General features: G+C 39.8%; 1 pseudogene; it reads left to right on the forward strand.

Moving 5' to 3' along the window:
• Window positions 1-5853: 5853 nt before the first annotated feature.
• Window positions 5854-6089, forward strand: LOC104998062 (annotated as a pseudogene).
• Window positions 6090-19163: the final 13074 nt, after the last annotated feature.

The following is a 19163-nucleotide window of genomic DNA, read 5'->3' on the forward strand; positions in this document are numbered from 1 at the left end:
AAAGAAGCTTGAATTCTAACTCAGACAAGATGGTTCTTTGGAACATAAGTCCACCATCTTATTGGTCTGTTGGCTTTCTGAATTAAGTCGCTATTCCTTGCCCCAAAAACTTGTTTCTCAATTTATTGGTTTCAATGGCACCCCGCTCCAGTACTTTTGCCTGGAAAATCCCACGGACGGAGGAGCCTGGAAGGCTGTAGTCCATGGGGTCGCTAGAGTTGGACACGACTGAGCGACTTCACTTTCACTTTTCACTTTCATGCATTGGAGAAGGAAATGGCAACCCACTCCAGTGTTCTTGCCTGGAGAATCCCAGGGACGGCGGAGCCTGGTGGGCTGCCGTCTATGGGGTCACACAGAGTCGGACACGACTGAAGTGACTTAGCAGCAGCAGCAGCGGCAGTGTGGGAGCATGTGAGCTTAGACTCAGCATCACTGTATTCTTCCACATGTCTTTGCATCACTTCCTCTTCTCTACTATTCAGGTCATCAGATTGCTGTTAGAATTTCTCTTCTGAGTGAGCTTCTTGGACTTTTCCACACAAAATAGGAATCATTTGCCCATGGTCGTCTATTTATTTAGTGCTATTTTATTATCTTCATAACTCTCATCATGAAAAGATTTATATCATTCATATATTCATACTTACTTGACTAGCTTTCCCACTAACTGAAGGCTCCAAGAGGGTAGGGTGTTTTTTGTTGTTGCTTTGTTTTTCATGACCGAATCCCTGCAGTGTAGGAAAGTACCTGGAACATGGTAGAGGGTCATTAAATATTGCTGCGTGAATGAACAAATAACTGAATAAAATGAATGAGCCCAGCTTCAAGGAGGTCTTGTGAAAATCTTTGCTTCTTTCCCTCTGGCATCGCATTAAACACAGTCAAGAGTTTTAAGTTCAGTAGTTTTCCAAGAATGTGTGCATTTCAAAGGAAGTGTCTAGGAAGCAATATCAAACCACAAGCTAGTACAATGACTGTCTAATGCAGGCATTCAGAGCCTGTGCCTAATTGGTATTTTTAATATTAAAGGATGTATTTAGTGGGAATTAAATTTTTCTATCTACTTTTATTTTTATGGTTTTCATACATGTGTGTGTGTATATATACATATATAGAGAGACAACCACCAGATAGAAGATATTTTAAAATATTGAAGCTTCTTCAATAATAGCAAAAGACATAACATTTCTACAGAAAACTTAGCTAGAAATGTAGACAATGTATACAAGGGAAACTGTAAGACTCCCTGATAAAGGCACAATGTACACTTTCTGATATTTATGAGCAGAGGTATTAACCCTTAACACATCACATAACTGCTAAGCTGTGTCAGCACTAAGAGTCATAAAGGATGACAATGTTGAATCTTAACTAGAAAAGGGTGAAGGTTGAGAAATCCTGTCTACCTTTGTGTTCTGGAAAATGATTTACTGCGAGATATCACCCTTCTTCGTATAATATACCTAAGACTCACGGATTCCCCACTTTTTACCTGTGACAAGGTCAGACACAGTCCCTTCAAATTTCCGTTCTTTGTCTCACAAGTAGTTAGCTGAACTACTTGTCCACATTGATCGATGATACAAAATACTTCTGATTCTGTACTTCTCTCCTTCCCCCAAGTGCCTGAACCCTGCCCCTCACTCAGGTCAGCACCCAGACCCTACTGAGAATGCACCAGGCTCAGGGCGAAACGTTCTTTACTATCTGATCATGTCACCCTTTCCTCCTGCCTCCCCATACTCAGTTCTTCCCAATCCTGTTTAGGACTCTCTATTACTTTGCCTAACTCTTAAGACTTTTGCAGATCTTAGCGTCACGGCACTCTCACTCCCTTCCACTCCCACCTTGTAATAATCTCTTTCATAAAAAAAAAAAGTCTCCTCGATGAGTTTGAATTTGTTATTTAACAAAGTATAAGAAAGTATAAAATATAACAAAGTATAAAGAAAACTGAGCACCAAAGAACTGATGTTTTTGAACTGTGCTGTTGGAGAAGACTCTTGAGAGTCCCTTGGACTGCAAGGAGATCCATCCAACCAGTCCATCCTGAAGGAAATCAGTCCTGAATATTCATTGGAAGGACTGATGCTGAAGTTGAAACTCCAATACTTTGGCCACTTGATGCAAAGAACTGACTCATTGGAAAGACCCTGATGCTGGGAAAGATTGAAGGCAGGAGGAGAAGGGGACGACAGAGGATGAGATGGTTGGGTGGCATCACTGACTCAATGGACATGAGTTTGAGTAGACTCTGGGAGTTGGTGATGGACAGGGAGGCCTGGCGTGCTACAGTCCATGGGGTCACAAAGAGCCGGACACGACTAAGCAACTAAACTGAATTATGATTTCTTTCCTTCTACTATCTTCAGGTTTTTTGTGTTCTTCCTGTAATTTCTTTAGGTGTAAGGTTAGATTGCTAGCCATTTTTTCTGGTTTTCTGAGGCAAGCTTTCATTGCTATAAACTTCCCTCTGAGAAGTGCTTTGCTGCAACCCGTAGGTTTTGGATCATTCTCTTGCATCTGGTGTCTACCCAGACGGGTAAGGCTGGGTGGGTGAGGCTGGTTCAGGACCTACAGCAGACTTCCTGGAGGGAAAGACAGGGACCCCCTGCATGTGGAACTGGAGACAGAACAACCTGGATTCCCATTCTTCTCTTCCATGAACCAACTTTAAAAGTTATTTCACCTCTTTTTTAATATAACGGTGGATTAATTTATTTTATTAATTTTTTTAATGTTTAAATTTTTATATGATTAAAAATGTTACCTTCCACTTTTAGTTATTACAGAATATTGACTATATCCCCCATGGTTTTCTAAATTTAGTTTTTATTTTATATTAGAATGTAATTGAGCTACAATTTTTGTTTCAGGTGTACAGCAAAGTGATTCAGTTACACATATGCTTAATTCCCTCAGTCGCGTCTGACTCTTCATTCCCCTGTAGACTGTAGCCTACCAGGCTGCTCTGTCAATGGATTCTCCAGGCAAGAATACTGGGGTCGGTTGCCATGCCCGCCTCCAGGGGATCTTCCCAGCCCAGGGATCAAACCTGAGTCTCCTGCACTGCAGGCAGATTCTTTCCCACTGAGTCAACGGGGAAGCCCCCAGTTACACATACACATATACCCATTCTTTTTCAGATTCTTTTCTCATATAGATTATTACAGAATATTTAGTAGAGTTACCTGTCCTATACAGTAGGTCCTTGTGGATTATCTGTTTTATATATAGTAGTGGGTATATCTTAATCCTAGACTCCTAATTTATCCCTCCTCCCCAAGCCTTTCCCCTTTGGAAACCATAAATTTGTTTTTAAAGTCCATGAGTCTGTTTCTGTTCTGTAAAATAAGTTAATTTGCATCATTTTTTAGATTCCACATGTAAGTGATATCATATGTTATTTGTCTTTCTCTTTTATTTCACTTAGTATGGTAATCTCTAGGTTCGTTCATGTTGCTGCAAATAGCCTTTTTTCATTCTTTTTTTGGCTGAGTAATATTCCATTGTGTATATTCACTATGTTTTCTTTATTCTTCTGTCGATGGACTTTGAGGTTGTTTCCATGTCTTGGCTATAGTAGATAGTGCTGCTATGAACATCGGAGTGCATGTATCTTTTTGAATTATGGTTTTCTTTGGATATATAACCAGGAATGGATCATACGGTCGTTCTGTTTTTAGTTTTTTAAGGGACTTCCATAATGGATGTACCAGTTTACCTTCCCATAAACAGCATAGGAGGGTTCCTTTTCCTCCACACCCTCTCTAGCATTTATTACTTATAGACTTTTTAATAATGGCCATTCTGAGTGATGTGAGGTGATACCTCACTGTAGTTTTGACTTGCATTTCTCTAAGAATGAGTGATGTTAAACATCTTTTCATGTGTCTTATGGCCATCGGTATGTCTTCTTTGGAGAAAAGTCCATTTAGATATTCTGCCCATTTCTTGATTGGATTATTTATTTTTGTGATAATGAGCTGTTTGTATATTTTAAAGATTAATCCCTTGTTGATTACATCATTCACAAATATTTCCTCCCATTCTTTGGGTTGTCTTTTTGTTTACGGTTTCCTTTGCTATGCAAAAGCTTTTGACTTTTTTTTTTTAATAAGCAGCCTTTACTATGAGTTTTTTTTCTTTTTTTCTTTATTTTTAATTGAAGGATAATTGCTTTATAGTATTGTTTTGATTTCTAGCTTTTAACTTTAATTAGATCCTACTTGTTCATTTTGGTTTTTATTGCCACTACTCTAGGAGGTGGGTTCAAAAAGATACTGTTGCGATTTATGTCAAAGTGTGTTCTGCCTATGTTTTTCTCCTAAGAGTTTCATGGTATCTGGTCTTCTGTTGAGGTCTTTAATCCAATTTGAGTTTTTGTGTAAGGTGTTAGAGGATGTTCTAATTTTATTTTTTACATGCAGTTTTCCCAACACCATTTATTGAATAGACTGTCTTTATTATATATTCTTGCATCCTTTGTTGTAGATTAATTGACCATAGGTGCAGGGCTTATTTCTGGACTTTTTATCCTGTTCCATTGGTCTATATTTCTGTTTTTTTTTGTGCCAGTATCATACTGTCTTGATTAAAGAGAAGAGATTAAGGAGAAGGAAATGGCAACCCATTCCAGTATTCTGGGCAGCAGAATCCCATGAACAGACGAGCTACAGTTCATGGGGTCACAAAGAGTCAGACAAGAGTGAGCACGCAGCACGTGCATGGTATACTCTGAAGTCAGAGAGCCTGATTTCTTCAGCTCCATTTTTCTTTCTCAGGATTGCTTTGGCTAGTCAGCATCTTTTGTGTTTCTATACAGATTTAAAGCTTTTTTGCTTTAGTTCTGTGAAAAGTGCCATTGTTAATTTCATAGGGATTGTACTGAATTTGTCTTGGGTAGTATAGTCATCTTAACAATATTGAATCTTCCAATCCAATAACATGGTATATCTTTCCATCTGTTTGTGTCATCTTTGATTTCTTTCATCAGTATCTTATAGTTTTCAGAGCACAGGTCCTTTGTCTCCTTAGGTAGGTTTTATTCTTAGGTTCTTTATTCTTTTTGGTGTGATGACACATGAGCTTGTTTCCTTAATTTTTCTTTCTGATCTTTCACCGCTTGTATATATATGCAAGAGATTTCTGTGTTTTAATTTTGTATCCTACAACTTTACAATTAATGGATGAATTCTAGTAGTTTCCTGGGAGTGTCTTTACTTTCTATTTACAGTTATTCCAGAGTAGTGGCTGTATTCCCCATGTTATACCATTCATCCTTGAGCTTACCCTACACTCACTAGTTTGTGCCTGTCGCTCTCACCCTTCTGTTCTCCATCACGTGTTTGTCCTCTATGAGTCTGCTTCTTGTTTGTTTTATTCACTCGTCTGTTGTATTTTTTAGAGTCCATATGTAAATGGTATCATTTGGTATTTCTCTGTATGACTTATTTCACTTAGCATAATGCCTTCCAAGTCCATCCATGTCATTGCAAAGGGCAAAATTTAGTTTTCTTTTTTTTTTATGGCTGAGTGATATCCTATTGCATGCATGTAGAGATATATATATATATGTATGCTTATATGTAGATATATACATATATGTATATGTAGGTACAACTTCTTTATCCATTCATCTGTTAATTGACACTTAAGTTGCTGTTAGTTCACCTCTTTGAGCTTCCATTTCTTTACAAGTAAATAAAGATAATGATATTTTTAAAAAGGAAAATAACTTTGCTATACGAAAGCTATGAGAGAGACACATAACTTGGTGCTGGCATAGACCAGATACTTAATAAATATGAGTTTCATTTCCTCTCTCACAAGCACAAAGTGTGAGCACCCATGGCCTATACTGGCCTCACCGTGCCTCTTACTGAGATGAGCGTCTTCTGGGGCTTCATCGGTTTCCTGGTGCCCTGGGTCATCCCTAAGGATCCCAACCAAGGAGTTATCATCACTATGTTGGTGACCTGTTCCGTTTGTTCGTCTTCTGGCTGATTGCACTTCTGGCACACATCAGTCCTCTCTTTAGAACACACTTGAAAAGTGAAACTGTCTGGTACCTCGAGTATCATTGACCTCGAGGAAGAAGGCTTGCTTGCCAGTGCTCAGTCTTTGAGGTCACAAAGAGAACTCTAGATGAAAAACCACTTCCATACCCAGATCACCTTCCTTGATTCGCCCCCTTTGGCCATCAGCTGCCTTAAATGTTCACACCACATTTGAACATCTTGTTCTACAGTGCAGTAATTTTTTCCTGTCACCATTTTTACACTTTGATGAGTGATGTGCCCACTTAATCTAAACTGTGCTGCCTCAATGAAATGACCAGGTACTCTTCTGAGATCACAAGTGCTGTTCTTCTGAGAGATAACGTTACTCTCTCCTTGGAACCAGTGATTTTGAAGATGGTTCCTACCTGCTCACAACATAAGAATCAGTGGTGTTTAAAAATGTTACATGACAATAAGACTCCAGGGGGGGCATCAGTAGGAAAACTTGTTCAGAGGGAAAATTTGTCCCACCAGAATTATACCAAAGTATATTATCAGGATGAATTTCTTATTTCTACTGCCTTTTGGAATAAATTATTTTTCTGCTTTCAAAAAAAAAAAAACACCCACAAAGTGTGGTTTAAATAAATGTAAATATGACTTTGTCCCATTGAGCAGGTCAGAAGAAAGTCTGATTTGTACAGGTCTTTCTCAGCAAAGGTAAGTTAGGCCCTACTTAGATCTGTGCTGCTGCTGCTGCTGCTGCTAAGTCACTTCAGTCGTGTCCGACTCTGTGCAACCCCATGGCCATTTCCTTCTCCAATGCATGAAAGTGAAAAGTGAAAGTGAAGTTGCTCAGTCATGTCTGACTCTTAGCGACAGCAGGGACTGCAGCCTACCAGGGTCCTCCATCCATGGGATTTTCCAGGCAAGAGTACTGGAGTGGGGTGCCATTGCCTTCTCCGAGATCTGTGCTATTTGTGAACAATTTTATATTCACCTCCCAAGGGGAAACTAAGCCACCCACCATTAAATGAATCCCCAAGGACACCTACAACATATATGCATTGATTCTTCTTGATACGGAATCTCCCATAATATCATTTTTCTGGGCTCCTCTCTTAGATTTTCAAATGTTTTGGATTAGGTGCTCATTTATTTTCTGGCTTTATTATTCTGAGTCCCCACATTTTTAATGCCTTTTAGACATGCAGGCATGAGTTTTGATCAATGCTGTAGCATTATTCATGCAGTATGATTTCTTTTTATTATAATTTCAGCTGGAAGACTGCTCTTTTTGTTTGTCATGCAAGCACAGACTTGCTATAGAGAAATTTCTGTTTCAACGCCTTGTAGACTAAATACAGCAACGCCTTGTATTTTCATGATCAGCACTCTGGTATTTAATAATCCCTTGATACCAAAATTCTTATGCTATACAATAGTTTTATTTTTAAGAATTTATTTTCCCTCGTAATGGTTTTCAATATGGAAAGAAAAATACTGCTTTTATTTAGTCTCAAACATTGTGCCCATACTCCATACTTATATTCTAAAAATAATTTAAACTCAGTACTTTGATCAGATTCCAAAGCAATTATAAGTAGCTCATAAGGGTCAAATATCCAGAGTATCTCAATTTGGAGTATTCAAAAGACAATTATGCCATCAGTCTAAATAAGTCATGATAAGTCATGATGTGGCAGGTTTCAATGTATCTGATGAGATTTAGCAGAGATTTTCCTTTGCTATTTTTAATCTCCCGCACATCTAAGTACAGTACTTAAAAAGTATGATATCTGGATCACTTATATGTGGAATCTAAAATATGGCACAAAGGAACCTATCTACAAAACCGGAAGGGAGTCATGGACATAAAGAACAGACTTGTGGTTGCCAAATGCAAGTGGAGGGAAAGAGAAGACTGCAAGTTTGGCATTGGTAGACGGTAGATAGCCTCGTGGGTGGGCTGCTGTCCATAGGGTCGCACAGTCAAACACAACTGAAGCAACTTGCGTGCATGCATGCATTGGAGAAGGAAATGGCAACCCACTCCAGTGTTCTTGCCTGGAGGATCCCAGGGACAGAGGAGCCTGGTGGGCTGACGCCTATGGGGTTGCACGGACACTCCTGAAGTGACACAGCAGCAGCAGCAGCAACAGTTGGTAGATGCAAACTGTTACATTTAGAATGGACAAGGCCCTAATGTATAGCACAGGGAACTATATTCAATATCCTGTGATAAACCCACACTGGGAAAGAATAGGAAAAAGAATGTGTGTATATATGTATATATATGTACAACTCAGTCACTTTGCTATAGAGCAGAGATTGGCATGACCTTGTAAATCAACTATACTTCAATTTTAAAAAAGCATGATATCTAGTTACCTTAAATAGTCACACATTTGCAAGTGGAGACAGTATTTCTTGATCTGTCATGTGCTTTATTCTGAAAGCCGATGTTATAAATTGAATCTAATAAGAAGAATTAAATAAACTCAGATTTTTAATTAAGCCTATTGGGAGAGCAGAAGACTGTAGCTAGCATTTAGTCCATGCTAAAACTGCATTAATCCATTGTATGTGGATTAACTTTACCTTTATAAGAATTAAGCTGCTTTTGATGAAGAGTTAAGAGTTGCTATATGATCCATCAAGTCCAAAGAGATTTTGGAATTGGTTGAATGTGAAAGACTGCATTGTAAGGACCAGAAGCACATTCCACTGCTGTTAGAACCAGTCCTAAATGCAACCCTGTTGAGAAGTGTCTCCTTGAACTTCTGAAGCCTCCAGGATCATAAGCTTTGGTTGTTATTTCAGTAGTGCCAAAGTTGGGGGTGGGTGGGAAGCTCTGTGGGCAGCCGCTGAGTATACAGAATCACGCTATGTATAATTGGAGGGTGTAGTCTCAGATTCCAGCTACATAAAGTCATGAGCAGACTGAATCTCATGTCATCAATGGTTGTATTAAAAAAGCCTCGGTCTCTGACATGGGACTCCTACTGCTTTCTCCAAAATGATACTTGCTTCCTGGGGATGATGACATAGAAGGAATTCAAGTGGATATTGAGATTAAGGATGTTGGTTTTTCTCAGAATGTGTATGGATTTTTAACATTTTATTGATGTATAAAATAAAGGAAAGTGAAGTTGCTCAGCCGTCTCCAACTCTTTGCAACCCCATGGACTATAGCCTACCAGGTTTCTCTGTCCATGGGATTTTCCAGGCAAGAATACTGGAGTGAGTTGCCATTTCCTTCTCCAGGAGATCTTCCCGATACAGGGCTTGAACCTGGGTCTCCCACATTTTAGGCAGATGCTTTACCATTTGAGCCACCAGGGAAGTCCTTATTGAAGTATAGTTGATTTCTAATGTGTCAATTTCTGCTGTATAGCAAAGTGATTCAGTTATACATATGTATATGTATATATATGGAGAAGGCAATGGCACCCCACTCCAGTCCTCTTGCCTGGAAGATCCCATGGCCGGAGGAGCCTGGTGGGCTGCAGTCCATGGAGTCGCTAAGAGTCAGACACGACTGAGCGACTTCACGTTCACTTTTTACTTTCATGCATTGGAGAAGAAAATGGAAACCCACTCCAGTTTCTTGCCTGGAGAATCCCAGGGACGGCGGAGCCTGGTGGGCTGCCGTCTATGGGGTCACACAGAGTCGGACACGACTGAAGTGACTTAGCAGCAGCAGCAGCAGCAGCATGTGTATATATATATATATACACACACACACACACACACATTCTTTTTTAATATCCTTTTGCATTATGGCTTATCACAGGATATTTTTTAAAGTATATTCTTTCTTTTTTTTATTTTTTTAAACATTTGTTTAGTTTTACTTGGAGGATAATAGCTTAACAATGTTGTCTCGGTTTCTGCCATACATTAACATGAGTCAGCCACAGGTATACATATGTCCCCTCCTCTCCCTACTCCATGACCCATTCAACCCTCTAGGTTGTCACAGAGAACCAGGTTAAGTTCCCTGCATCATATAGCAAATTCTCATTATCTATTTTACATATGATAATGAATATGCTTCAATGCTACTCTCTCAATTCATCTCACCCTCTCCTTTCCCCACTGTGCCCACAAGTCTGCTCCTTATTTCTGTGTCTCTATTGCTACCCTTCAAATAGGTTAATCAGTATCATTTTTCTAGATTCCATATATATGCATTAATGTATGATATTTTTCTCTTTTTGACTTACTTCATTCTATATAACAGACTCTAGGTTCATCTACCTCACTAGAATGGACTCAAATTCTTTCCTTTTAATGGTTGAGTAATATTTCTTTGTATATATGTACCACATTTTCTTTGTCCATTCATCTCTCGATGGACATCTAGGTTGCTTCCATGTCCTGACTATTGTAAATAGAGCTTTAATGAACTATGGGTTATGTACCAAGTCTTTTAGATTGTGGTTTTCTCAGGGCATATGCTCGGTAGTGGGACTACTAGGTCATATGGTAGCTTTATTCCTAGTTTTTAAAGAAATATTCATACTGTTCTCCATAGAGGCTGTATCAATTTACATTTCCACCCACTGTGTGGGAGGGGTCCCTTTTCTCCACATCCTCTCTACAAATCTATTGTTTGTAGATTTTTTTGATGATGGCCATTCTGACTGGTGTGAGGTGATACCTCATTGTAGTTTTGATTTGCATTTCTCTAATAATAAGTGAGGCTGAGCATTTTTTCATGTGTTTATTAGCTATCTGTGTGTCTTCTTTGGAAAATGTCTTCTGCCCATTTTTTGATTGAGTTATTTGTTTTTCTGATATTGAGTTGTATGAGCTACTTCTATATTATGGAGATTAATCCTTTGTCAGTTGCTTCATTTGCAATGATGTCCAGCAGAACATCTTTATTTCTGATGCAGCACATCGAGACCTGGTGGTTGTTATATCTTCTCTTCTGAGATTCAATGTAGATATGATCACTATGCTTGGAAACTTTAGAGAACTGCATGGATGGATGTCTGAGAATCATCACGCCTGGTAAAATGTTTAAGTTAAGGATTTCCTGTGTGCAGATCTCTGAAGGCCTGGCACATGCAGTGATGACTGTACACCAGTGGATGTCACTCTCAGAACACACAAATGTGCTCTCAGACCCTCTTTGGTAAGGCAAGGCAGACACTCCACAAATGTTTGCTTCTTCCCCCAGGGTCGTGGGAAGTACTGTTGGTGTCCAGATGTCACCCATCATTATAGAGTCCTCCACACTGTATCTTCATCCAAGGGTAGAAAGAAAAATTGTGGAATGCTTTGCAAACATGCTTTTATCTATAGGAATGGTGTCCACTGATGGATGGAATTTGGAGAATGCCTCTGAGTGAGTTAATAGCATTTAAAAATGTGGTTTGGCTGTAATCATAGTTGCCTCTTGGGAGGAAAGTAGGAGATTCAGGCATAGACATGGGAAGAAAATTCACTTTTCACTTCTGTATCTGTTGTTTGTAGTTTTGTTTGTAGTTTGTTAATAATGCTAATACATCATTCAAAAGTAAAGATTAAAGAATAATAATAAATGGCAAAATCTTCATAGTATCCTCTTTTTTCTTTGAATATTTGTCCTATTACTTACTTAAGGACGTTTCTGTTATGGAAAAAAACACTGATAACGTTCTCTGCAATGTTACTGATCTCTGTTCTTCAAACTGGTCTCTCATTCAGGCATTAATTCATTTTCATTTATTTACATTTTTATTATGCACTTAACTATTTGTTACTTGTTGGTCAGGTCCTGGGGTACACTGGCAAATAGAAAAACACAAGTTTTTAAAAGAACTCTGATAAGAATTAGAGTTGAAGAAACACATTGACTGTAAAACTATGCTTTTAACAAGCATAGTTAAAAGATATTAAAAGATGCTTGCTCCTTGGAAGCAAAGCTGTGACAAACCTAGACAGTGTATTAAAAAGCAAAGACATCACTTTGCCAACAAAGGTCTATATAGTCAAAGCTATGATTTTTCCAATAGCTATGTATGGGTGTTAGATTTGGAACATAAAGAAGGCTGAACTCTAAAAAATTGGTGCTTTCAAATTGTGCTGGAGAAGACTCTTCAGAGTCCCTTGGACAGCAAGGAGCTCAAACCAGTCAATCCTAAATGAAATCCACCCTGAATATTCATTGGAAGGACTGATGCTGAAGCTGAAGCTCCAATACTTTGGTCACCTGATGGGAAGAACCAACTCATTGGAAAAGACCCTGATGCTGGGAAAGATTGAAGGCAAAAGGAGAAGAGGGCAGCAGAGGAGAAGATGGTTGGATGGTATCACTAACTCAGTGGATGTGAATTTGAGAAACTCTGGGAGATGGTGAAGGACAGGGAAGCCTGGTGTGCTGCAGTCCATGGAGTCACAAAGTGTTAGACACAGCTTAGGAACTGAACAATAACAGCAACAAAGTGTACCATAAAATATATAGTTTATAATTTTCTAAGAGTAAAAATGTATTGTGACGTTGACAAGATACAGTATTTTCCACATCTGGGAATGTAACTTGGTATAATTTGTTATCAGAACAATTTGGACATTTTCTCAGAAATCTTAGGAGTCATCAGAATTTTTGACTCAGCAATTCTACTTATAAAAATCATTCTTAAGCGACAAAGATACACTTACGTGGGAGAAAAATCAGAAGCAGGAAAGAGGTATAGTAATCATGCATTAGCAGAACAAAGCCAACATGATATAGCTGTTGACAAAGCCTAAATACAAAGTTGCCTAAAAAAAAATCCAAACATCCCTTCCTCTTTGGATAGCTTTGTTTAGCTTCTGACCTATGTAAAGTCCCAGACAGGAGAATGGCAAGATGTGAGTCCTTTTTACTTTGACTCTTGGTGGGGGGGACTGGATAATGCCCCATGTTACCAGCAGTAATATACACAATGCAATGCACCCGACCAGAGAGGCAAAGTTAAGTTTTAGGCAAAACAAACACAAAAATCTGATACAAGTCCATTATGGTTAACATGAGTAAATCGAACTTCTCCAGATCTATTTGGTTTCAGCTCTGCCTATTGAGAAGATTGAACTTCAGGTTGAAGAAGATAGAACATCATCAAGGTGGCACAACCGTCTAAAGTTGGGTTGAGATTCATCTGGCTGCCTTCAATGAGTTCAAGTCTCTAGAACTAGAAGTTTGAATCCTGGGTTATCAACACAACTGGCAAATGAAATAATCTAATTGGCTTCAGAGACCTCTGTCCCACTGTGAAGAATTAGAGAGGTGCCGGAAAGCTGAGCATAAACAAAGATTGTTTTCACTTTCCAAAGAGTAAAGAAGATACTGACCATGTTAGGCTTTTGAGATGATGCTGAAGCTGCCTAATTCTACTTCATGTCAGGGTAGAGTTGAACGACATCAGGTGCAGGTTTCTCCTCGTGTGCCCTGTTTCAGTCCCCCAGGGCCTGTTTAGCAAAGAACCAACACCAGGGTGGCTCAAAGCAACAGAAATTCATTCTTTTATAGTTCTGGAGGCTTACAGCCCAAAATCCAAGTCTTGACAGGGCACACTCCCTCTAAAACCTGTAGGGAAAAACACTTTCTTGCCTCTTCCTGGCTATCAGTGAAAGTGATAATTGCTGCATTGTGTCCAGCCCTTTGCAACCCCATGGACTGTATAGCCTGCCAGGCCCCTCTGTCCATGGGATTCTCCAGGCAAGAATACTGGAGTGGGTAGCTAGTCCCTTCTCCAGGGTATCATCCTAACCCAGGGATCAAACCCAGGACTCCTGCATTACAGGCAGATTCTTTGTCATCTGAGCCACGAGGGAAGCTGGTGAAGTGAAGTGAAGTTGCTCAGTCGTGTCAGACTCTTTGCGACGCTATGGACTGTAGCCTACCAGGCTCCATCCATGAGGTTTTCCAGACAAGAATACTGCAGTGGGTAGCTGTTCTCTTCTCCAGAGGATCTTCCCGACCCAGGAATCAAACCTGGGTCTCCTGCATTACAGGCAGATTCTTTACCAGCTGAGCCATCAGGGAAGCTGGTGGTAACTGTCAACTCTTGATGTTCTCTGCCTCTATCATCATTTAGCATTTCCCCTGTGTGTATGTCTTTTCACATGACATTTTCCTCTTCTTGTAAAAACATCAGTCAGATTAGAGCCCACCCTAATGACCACATTATAACTTGATTGCATCTGCAAAACCCCTATTTCCAAGTAAGGTCCGTTTCACAGGTATGAGTAGTTAAGACTTCAACATTATCTTTTTGAGGGACAAAATTCAATCATAACAAGCACCGTATTCTTTCTTTATCATTTTGTTACTTTGTTCTGTTCCATATTCTATAGTCTGTGTATTCTCTTATCCACAACCCCACCACCTCCAAACTCTTTCCCATATTTATTTTCATTGGGTTTATTTCCATTTTCCATACTCCAGTGACTATAGTAAATTTTGAGATTTGTAAGGTAACCAAAAATGAGAAGGTTGGGAAATGCTCTATTGCGTGGTATCCAGGTTAAAGTAGGGCCTAAACAGCTTGACCTTACCCATAGCAGTCATCCTGTCTGCCCTCAGCTTCCCCAAGTGTAAAATAACTTCACAACTTGCAAGCTTGAAGAGTAACAATATGTGTGGACAAACGGGGGTAGCCAACATTTCTGAAACAGAGGTCTTTGATTAGGGGCAGTGATTAGGACAGACGAAAACAAGCCCTACTGTTTGGCATACGGGGATTGACAGATAAACTGCCTCCTCATTTGGAACATCCTCATTTCTCATATCAACAATCTCTTTCTTGTTGTTTTTGGCTCGCACTTCAAGGTTTCTTCAAACCCAACATCTGAAGCAACCGCCAACAGAAGAGAGGAACTGCAGAAGCAGCGGTTCCAAAGAGCCTGCCAGGCAGACAGTCAGGTTCAGCCTGTAGGTCTGGTAGTTGTTTCTGGTGCATATCAAAGGATGCCTATTTTTCATCTCTCTACCATGTTGCCAAAGAGGTAATAATAACGAAGTGTGAGGCTGTAAGGAACAGCCCTACATCAAATGCGTGTCCTTCTTTGATCCAACTGAGCCAGATGATAGTGATTTTGCTGTCAAGAGAGCCATGGCAGAAGGCCAGCCAGTGCAGCAACATTTGAGCTGGGCGTGTGTCAATTAAGGACAGATGACTGTGCCTGTTCTAACTGGAGGCTAAGGAAGATCAGCTTCCTTTGTTCAGAAACCAGATGTGCCATTGGTATTCAAAAGTCAGCGTATAGAAATGAAGCTCCTGAGGGTTGAGAAAGATTAAGGTGTCTCCATTTTCCACTTTTTGTCTGTGGAATAATACACTGAAGGTAGGAAGCTGAGTGGATGCATAGAAGCATCACTTCTTGTTCATTCTCATCTGCTTTGAATAAAAGCTAGCTTTTGTGCTACTGGGGAATAAAGCTCTCTCTCTCTCTCTGTCTCTCTTTCTCTGTCTCTCTCTCTCTCTACACACACACACACACACACACACACACACATACACATATACAGTTTCTACTTTTTGGGTAATCATTTTCCTAGACTACAATCAGATATTTTGAGTTGTAGTTTGTTTTAAAATGCAATTAAAAACCACAAAAAGGATGGAACACCACTTTCCTTGATAATGCTAATTTAGTAAATTTCATCCTTACTTTTAGTCTTATTTGATAACAAGTACTGAAGAATTTTTCCTACCTTTTGTAATGGCTTTCCAAATGCTGCTAAAGTGCTCTATTTCCTTCTATAATTTTCTAAATTGTTGGTACCTTTGATCTCACATCAGGGATGAGAATTATCATGAAGACAAACACCCCATGTATGTATCAGTGGCAGCAAGGACACTGATTGCCTTTTAATGGCCAGACTCAGGCTTTTCCAGGAAAGCAGTGGTTGGCAACCTCAAGTTTTGGGGGGAACTCCATTTCTGAGACAGAGTCCTGGTTTTCTGGTGCTGGTGATTCCACCTCTGGCTTCCTGGCCTTGTTGAACATCTGGTAGATCTCATTTTAGAGAGATGAGATTAAAACTCATTCAACTTCACCACCTCGAATAAGGGCGTTCACTCATTTTGCTTTATGGAAAATAAATGAATGAACTTCAGCCAAGTATGAAAAAATCCATTCCTAAATTTCCTCTCACATGCCTGTTTGGGACAAGGACCAACTTGCCAGGGTTGGTCTCATTGAGTCTAGCCCTCCTGGGTCTCTCAAAACAAATTTTGTTTCATTTACTCTGCAAATAAAGTCAAAACTTCTTAAAAGGATTTATGGGACCTTTCATATCTTGGCATCTGCTTAATTCTCCAGCCTTTTAGCCACACTGAACTACTCACCACCGAGCCTCTACAAAACCAATGATCTCTTTCAAGAATGGCCTTTATCCACTGACTCACCATAGTCTAGGAATAAATTACAGTCCTTACCTCAAGGGATTGTTAAAGTATTCATTAACAAATTTTGATAATATATGTAACTTATGTAGAACTGTGTCTGGCTTCATAAAGGTTAGCTAACATTGTCGTGATCCAGATTTTTGCCTAGCTATTACATTCCACAGGGACCCCTTCATCCTGGTTCAGTGACCCTGCATGTATTTCATAGTTTCCTGTGCTTATCCTTTCCATATGACTTACCAAACAGTATTATATTTTGGGAAAGATGCTGAGATGAGGTAGCATGGTCCTTTGTGGGTGTTTAATGCAGCTAACACAGAGTAGTTAACTTCATCTCTTCTTGTTCTTTCCCGTATTCAATAGTCAAGTCACTTAAAAGAATTCCCAAACCACCCACCCTCAGAGACACCACATAAAAAGTTTTGCTTTCAAAGGAGGATGAGATGAAAGCCATATCTGTGAAACGTCCTGTTCCTTTCCTACTGGGCCCACAGAACTTCTTTCACAAGCTTCTTCTCTACAGTGAGTCCAGGAAGCTGTTTGATTTCCCTGGAATGTGACACACTCTTTTGATCAAGTTTCTCTATCCCAAAGGGATAGGCTGCTTCGTGGAGTTCATCCTCTGTCATGGGTGCTCCCTCACACTTGGTGATACCTGTTCAGAGGTATGCAGTATACAGATGTCTCATCACACATCTTTTACTGCTGCTTCTAAGGCTATTGTCCATATCCTGGAAATGCCGTAGGATCACATAGAGTCTTGCCCCGTTGGCAGCTGTGATCATTTGGCACTAGAAAATCACTGCTTTTCCCACCCCATATTTCCTGGGAGTTCAGAGTTGGAGGCCTGACTGTGTCTAAAAACACAAGAGAAATCCAGGAGAGAGGTGAAGCATTCAGCTACTCTTCTGAAGATTGTCCGATGCTGTGGAGTGAGGTTTTGTGTTGACCAAATATCTGGGAAAATGACTGAAATTTTCATTTGCTATCCAGATGTTTCCATGTTCTGCTCCAATTTCCTTAATCTCATTTGGTCTCCTTGACATCAGGACAGCTGATTCATTTAGTAATCACTCTTCTCCACCTCTCACTAAATATTTCATTTGGTCTTACCCTGTACTCCCGAGCTCCTGCCTGTTCCCATTAACTGTTAACTCTTTAAACAGCTCTGGTACTGTAATCCACATGTAAATGAGCATGAAGTGAATAGGATATGGCATGGCAGAAAAGTAGCAGTTTTAATCCCATTAGCCATAACTTCAGGGATCTTTGATTTTGGAGACAAAGACGCCATCCTAAAGGGTTTTTGAGCCACATTCAAATATCTTTAATTAATATTTAATGGAGGGTTTTTCCTTCCACCTAAAACCAGGCAAATCAATAAACTTTCCTTGCTGCTGCTAAGTCGCTTCAGTCGTGTCCAACTCTGTGCGACCCCAGAGACAGCAGCCCACCAGGCTCCCCCGTCCCTGGGATTCTCCAGGCAAGAACACTGGAGTGGGTTGCCATTTCCTTCTCCAATGCGTGAAAGTGAAGTCGTTCAGTTGTGTCCAACTCTTAGCGACCCCATGGACCACAGCCCACCAGGCTCCTCCGTCCATGGGATTTTCCAGGCAAGAGTACTGGAGTGGGGTGCCATTGCTGTCTCTGCACTTACACATTCACCCGTACACCCATACATACCAAGCTATATGCTGTGCGACACTAAATGCAGGAGATAAATTTATTTACAAATGCATTGGTATGTACTTGTATTTACAAATGCATTGGTATCTGCATAAACAGATAATTACCGTATACCATTACTATGGATGGAATCATGTCACCTCATAATTCATTTATTGAAGTCCTAACCCCCAATATCTCAGAGTGTGACTGTATTTGGAAAGAGCGTTTTTAAAAAGGTGAAAGAGTTAAAATGAGGCTAATAGAGCAGACCTTAGTCCAATCTGACTGATGTCCTTAAAACCTTATAAGATGCAGTTTGGACACAGAAACAACAGGGACACGTGTGTGCAGAATAACCACATAAAGAAGTCAGGCTATCAATGATTGTTTTACATTAAAAATGTATACTTTAAGGAAGTGAAAGTGTTAGTCACTCAGTCATGTCTGACTCTTTGCACTCCATGGGCTGTAGCCTGCCAGGCTCCTCTGTTTATGGAATTCTCCAGGCAAGAGTACCAGAATCTATTTCCATTCGCTTTTCTAGGGAATTTTCCCAACCTAGGGATGAAACTCAGGTCTCCTGCATTACAGGCAGATTCTTTACCGTCTGAGCCACAGTATAAAGTATGTAAACAGATAAGCTTGGGCAGAAGCTGACCAAGATTTATGAGTTAAGAGATACCAGCGTCCATTCACATTTTTAATATTTCATTTTTTTTTACAGAATATCTGCTAAATTTATTTCATTTGTACAATTTTTTATTTATCACTTTGGAAATTATTGCGAAGACAATCCTTTTGTCAGATGACAAAAAAACAGCCACGTTGTCAGTGATTATTCTGGACCTCCATGTTGGAGCTAAGGAGTGGCTCCTTAATGGCAGGAACAGAAGGGTTAGATTCTCTTTGGTTGGTCTCTTTCTTCGAGCTTTCTCCCTTGTGATTCACAATTCTATAACACAATTCCCTTGCTTCACAATGCACTTCCTTCAACACAATTCTGTGTTGAATTCTATAGCCTGTGCAACTATGGGAAATACCCGTTTCCTGGAAGTGCCCAGGAAAAAGAAGCCCCAAATGTTCCTTAGTCTATTTTGGTAAG

This window comes from Bison bison, unplaced genomic scaffold, assembly GCF_000754665.1.
Source record: "Bison bison bison isolate TAMUID 2011002044 unplaced genomic scaffold, Bison_UMD1.0 scf7180017864322, whole genome shotgun sequence".
In the NCBI taxonomy this organism is placed as follows: domain Eukaryota; kingdom Metazoa; phylum Chordata; class Mammalia; order Artiodactyla; family Bovidae; genus Bison; species Bison bison.